Raw genomic sequence first — 6,319 nt, forward strand, 5'->3', positions numbered from 1 at the left:
ACATCCATGAGAGTCAGGAGGATGAGTCCTCTACTTTGTTTATGGAGTTAGTGGAGAGAGTAGTAGAGCTTCAAAGTTTGTGGGATGAGCATCGACTACCAATTGGTGTTCAAGATAAAATGTTACGCTTGCTCTTTGGCGACTTTGGGGGGCCAAGAGTCACTCAAAATTCTTTCAAAAGAAGTCTGGCTAAAATGCTAGTCCAACTTCCATCTACATGGGATGGTGACCTTGGGGGTATTCAAGTTCCAGCATGTTGGGATCAAATGCAAACCATGCTTAAAGGCCTTGGAATGGTTAATGCTCGGCGCTATCGTATCTGCACAGGAAATCTAGGAGTAAAACATCCACCACAGCTTCTTCAACCAAGCATAGAGGATAACTATGTAGGAGAAATTCCAAGATGTGTATGCAATGCTGGATCCTCTTCTAGAAAGTTTAAGAGGGATTGCTCCAAGTGTTGTGAGAAGTGTCCGATTTGCGAAAAGACAAGAAAGTCTATGCTTTCTTTTGATTATATTCCGATCGGTCCTCAGTTACAGCTTCTGACGAAGAGTAGTACCTACTGTCATGAGTTGCTAAATCTATGGCGTCACAAACATAGATGGGACAACGCATCTGCACTCAACAATGAACAGAGGATCATCGATTTTTGGGATGGAACAAAGTTTCAAGAAGTGAAGGACTTCTGGAATCCAAGTACATCATATGAACTGCCTGTGGTTTGCTCAAATTCAACATGTAAAAAGTGCTACACTACATTTCCAGTCTTTAAACGCCATCCAACACTACAACCGGATGGGATGCTGCGAATGAAGTATATAACTTTATCTGCATTGAGTGCTTCCAGGACATCAAATGTCGCAAGAAAATTGAAGTGGTGAGTTTGACTTCTCTTTTAGAGGTTCCTTTTGCATTCTTCTTATGTGTAATATATGTCATCATTTGGCTAGGGTGATCCTCGCAATATAGCAATTTTACTACATTGGGACGGCTTTCAAACGTCAAAGACAACCCAAAAGAGCTGTGGTGTTGTGGAAATATCACTGCTTAATGTTGGATGTAGTTCTTCCATAGATGTTTTACCAGTTTTGTTTATTTCGCAAAATTGCAAAAAGATTATAAAAAGTTCAGGAGATGTATTTGGAACATTTCTAACTCCGTTGGTGGATGAACTTGAAAGCTTATTTTTGGATGGGATAGATGTATTATATGAGTATCCACTAGACAGGATTTTCGACAATCCACAAGGGTTTTCCAAGTCTTGCAAGATACGTGCACTGCTCATGATGGTTACCGGCGACCATCCGGCTCAGTGCAAAATAGGTATACTCAAGAATGGAGGACAAGAGTTTTGTCGTCGTGATAAAGCTCAGGCAACTTTGGTAAGAGATGCCACCAGGCCTGATGGACGATATGTCTATGATGGAAATCGCTACCAGGCAAGATATCCACCACCACAACGAACATTTGAGGAGATGAAATCTGCCTTAGAAGAGGCCAAGCGTTGCTGCACACAAGCAGAGAAGGAAGCTGCATGGAAACAAGCAGGCCTATCAGGCAAGTCCATACTTTGGAGGCTCTCTGACTTATATGGATTTGATATATCTCTTGATTGTGTGTATGATGTTATGCACACTTTAGCATTAAACGTCTTCAAGAAATATATTGCTCAGTTATTTGAAAGCTCTAACAACGCTCTTAAGAAAGAGATAGATTCAGCAGTGTCTTCACTTACAAAGGATGTGCCCAACACTATCCGCTACGGAAGGTGGCCAAACTCTCCCAGTAACTACTTTGAGTGCTTCAAAGCTGAAGAGAATCAAAAGTTTATTCAATGGTGCCTTCCATATATCCTAAAAACTGTAAATGGTATTTCGCCAAAAATGCATGTTTTGGGAACTCTCTTGGTAGATATAGCTCATAGCTTTTATAACTACAGTAGAGATCATGGTTGGTCCATGGAGGATATTAGAATTATGAAGATACTACTGCAATCTTGGAGAGTTCGAAGGGAAGAGGCATTTGGGGCTAATTCATCACCTTTAGAGCATATCGCCGGTATATATATTTCTCTCATTTTTGAGAGTTACTTGGTTTTGCTATGTGTGTGAGCATAACTATTTATTTCCATTTTGATTGTAGGTAATGGTGAGCTTCTTGACGATATAATTCGGCATGGGCTACATGATCGTTATTGGTGCTACATATTCGAGCGTCTTGTGAAGATCTATAGCACCATCAAGACCAATAATCTCAGCGATGAGGCATCATTCGTCCAATTCTATTTGAGGAAGTTTTTCACTAAAGTTTTTCAATCTGTCCGCTCTGACAACGATGGTCTCTTACCTGATCAAAGATTCTTGAGAGATCTACATTCCTCAATGAGTGGACTCAGCAATGTCCCATGTAATGAAGACCAATTGCATGAGTGTTCTGCACATCATATGGATGGGCTCTTAGTTGTTTCATCGGTGGCCAAGGCAAGATCCCTGTGGAATGCTCTCTTGAAATATGGCCATAGTGCACCTTGTATTGATTGTCTTCTTTTGAAGGGAATTTGTATATCAAGGAAAAGATGCATCTATCGAGAGCCATCAACTGAGGAGTCCATATTTTTAAAGAGGTTTTGGAATATGAAAGAGAGCTTTCCAATTGCAGATTTAAAGATATACGAAAAGGTAATGTACAGAGGAGAAATATATAAAGTTGGCTCCCATGTGGTAGTGAGAGCTGAGGATACAAATAGTATGTCAGATAAACGCGGACATTGGAAGGCTTGTATCACCTCTCTTTTCTCAATGCAGTTCAATGGGAAGTCTATGCTTTTCTTTGGAGGAAGATACTACAGACAATGCATCGTAGGTGATGATGACTCTGAAAGGTTACTCATTGATGCAATCACAGGAATGAGTGTCCTTGAGAAGACACCAATGCCCTTTACATGGGATTGTATCCAGCCTATTTACTCTCTTCTTCATAAATTTATACCAATGTCACTACCTAAAAGCCAAAAGCTCATTGCCTATGAAGTAAAGGACTTGAAGCACAGAGATAGATTGCTTATGGAAGGACAATGTGGGAATGTTCCTTTATGGTTAGAGGAACAAGATATAGTGAGAGTTTCTATGAATAGTGGACTTGAAAAAGTCTTTCAACATGTTGTGGTAAGGGAATCAAATCCTGAGGAAAAATTGGCAAGACTTGCCATCTTGAAGCCTGATGTACATCCAAGAAATACGTGGACTATTCACACCGAAGAAGATCATTGGAGAAGTTGGGATAGCTGTCATATTCTAATAAAAAATTGGACTGTGATAAGACAAAAAAAAGTTACAAAACCTGGTGTGCTTGAACAATGGATACCTATTATGTGGCGATCTCCATGATGTATAAGCATTTGTATCTACTATTTTATTCAGGACTCTCTTTAAAGTTGATTCTACACAAAAACTTTCTCTCTTTTGTGATGTGTAAGAATTTTGATTGAAAACTCTTTAAAATTGATTTTATGTTGTTTTGTTTCAGTTATTTGATTTAAATTTATAAATATTGTATCGTAAATATGATTTTGTTACTTTGTCAGGGCAAGTATGAGTTGCCCACAATCATTGTTACAGCAGCTACTAGGAGGATCTAGTGAAGAGGCTATTAAAACTCTCAATGTGTGGAGAGCAAATTATTCTGGAAATAAGAGGGTAACTTCGGATCCCTCTAGCATCGCTGCAATCAGTGATCTACCTAGATATGATCCTGTTGTGTATGATCAGATTTTTAGGCCACCACCACCAAAATTGAGAGAGAGAAATAAGTTGTATGGTCGAGATTTTCTCTTAAAACAGCATCCTGAGCAATATAGAGTATTATATGTCAATTATGGAGAGGTGAGAAAGTGGTTTGCTAAAGGAGAAGCCATTGGCGATCTTCGTAACAACAATGAGCGAAAGAATGTAGTTTTGAGGATCATTAAAGAGAATATAGCAACGCTCAAGGCCATCACAATAGATGGTGTGGCTTATCCATGGAAGGAGGAAGATTTATACACATGGTGTATCAAGTCATTAGCGGCAAAACGTAAGTGGAGCAAAAAGAAGACAAGCCAAGAGACACTTTGCTCAACCAACTCCATGGTACAGTAATTTATGTTGAGCCTATATTTGTTTTGACATCTTTGCAAGTTTGTTTAATAATATTTAGAATTATAGGTCTTATGTATGGATGATGATAATATAACGATTGAGCACAAGGATGAGAAAGATAATCAAGAAGGAGAGCTTCATGCAACAGTGAGTACATATTCTTTTATGACAGGGGTTTTATTTGATTTGTTATATGTTATTCACATTAAACTTCTTTCAGATTGAGAGTTCTCATGTTGATGAGCAAGTGACGAAGTTTGTTGTCGATGATAAAGCTGATGATATATCAAATCGTGTAGGTTCTTTTGTGCTATGACATTTAAATTATTTATGCTCCCTATGAGGTAGTAATAAGTTTACTTTATTTATGTTTCTTTTTTGTGAATGTAGAAAGATGAGGATGTGTACATTCCTGATATGTCATGGATGGAAGAGGATGATCCAAAAAGTGCTTATGAGGTTTGTTAATCAATCTCTCTCTCTCTCTCTCTCTCTCTCTTTGTGAAGATCATGTTTTCTTTACAATTGTATAGGAGTATCAACATTTTATAAGAGATGAAAGCTCAAAAGTCTCATTACAAGGAAAAGAGACACATATAGATCATGAGGGGGGTGGCAATGGTGATAATGTGACGAAAAAGGTTTGATTGTAAAAACCTTATCTGATGATGAGATTCATGCTATATTTTAGTTATGTAGTGTCTTTATTGATTTTTATTCGTGAGAAAATGAAGGATAAAAGTTTAAGCGAGTCTTGTGCTGCGGATGATATGGATGCGAGCTCTAGGAGAAGCAATCGAAAGAGAAAGGTATACTTAATTTTCTCATTATCTTACTTAGAGTAAGTGTGATGCTCTTCTTAGCATTTTAAGTTATTGAGTCATTTTTATTTTAAAAGGTTACAAGTAAGCTAAAAGATTTGTTAGAAGAAAAAGACAAAGCTTCCAAGGCGGCAAAACATAAGAAAAAGGTAATTACTTAGGATTTCATTTAAGAATAGTCTTTGATTGCTTATAAATAACTTTATTACTTCAATGGTATAGGAGTCCTTAAGAGAAGATGGTGGAGAGAAGTCTCTTATGGAAATCAAGGTGTGTTTTAGATCATATGAAGTCTCGCTTGCATTAGTTTTTTACACATGAGAAAGATATAGCATTTTAGAATCTTACACTTCCATCATTTTTTTTTGTAGGCAAGAACATTGTCTACTAGAGACAAAGAAGTCATTCTAATGAAGTGGCTTCATACTCAAAAAGTGGAAGAGATCTACCAATTGATCAAGCCCACTTATTGTGCTTTGAAGAAGACACATTCATTCTTTGGTAGGAAAGTGAATGACACTACTTCCTCAACAATGTGTGAGGACTTAGTGGCATGGCTCTTAGTTGAAGGAGTAGTGCATATCGATTTTTCAAAGCTTGGTGTTTTAACTTTAAAAGACGTTCATTTGTGTAATGATGATTAAGTAATGTATCTAAATGGACATTCTCAATGGTTGTTGATTTCCAATGTGTATTAGCTTGAGGTCAAATGACTAATATGCTTTATGTTTAGATGAGCACTCTCAATTAACTTCATGTATGAAATTGACAAGTGATCTTGAATTCTCTTGATTCATCTAGCAATTATTTACTAATTGACTTACTAGTTGGATATTGTAGTTGCTACATGGATTACTACTTCTTGCTTTGAAGTTACTAGATGAATTACTATTTCATATATTTGAGTTGCTAGATATATTGCTAGTTTCATAACACATCTCAAACTAGTAAGTGAGATTGCTCTCTTGATTCATCTAGCAATTATCTTACCATATAGCTACTCAACTTACTATATGGTAAGAAAATTACTACTTGAAGCATCTAGGAGTATTCTCACGCTTACTAGTTTGCACTTTTGCTAGATGTGTGTATTGAAACTAGTAATATATCTAGCAATTATATATTTTTTGCCATATGGTAAGTCGTCCAAAGCTCCTTGTGTAACGCCATGCAAGGAGCTGCCGGGTGCACCTACTGAGTCAGTACCAATACCAGAGGTGGCCATGATGAGGGGCTGTCTTTGGCCGGTTGATGCTAAGGAATTAAGCCTGTGTGTGTGTGAACCTGAGGATGAGGGTGCATCAACACATGGCGAGTAGCAGATGGTCGCTCTGCTTGCTGCATCTTCATGTACCCAAG

The 6,319-nt window shown here is 37.6% G+C and overlaps 1 pseudogene; it reads left to right on the forward strand.

The window, feature by feature from the left end:
* The first annotated feature begins 500 nt into the window (after nucleotides 1-500).
* LOC147417364 (uncharacterized) lies at nucleotides 501-5,627 on the forward strand (annotated as a pseudogene).
* The last annotated feature ends 692 nt before the right edge of the window (nucleotides 5,628-6,319 follow it).

The sequence above is a fragment of the Adiantum capillus-veneris genome, unplaced genomic scaffold, assembly GCF_014529385.1.
Source record: "Adiantum capillus-veneris isolate H3 unplaced genomic scaffold, ASM1452938v2 Hic_scaffold_264, whole genome shotgun sequence".
Classification (NCBI taxonomy): domain Eukaryota; kingdom Viridiplantae; phylum Streptophyta; class Polypodiopsida; order Polypodiales; family Pteridaceae; genus Adiantum; species Adiantum capillus-veneris.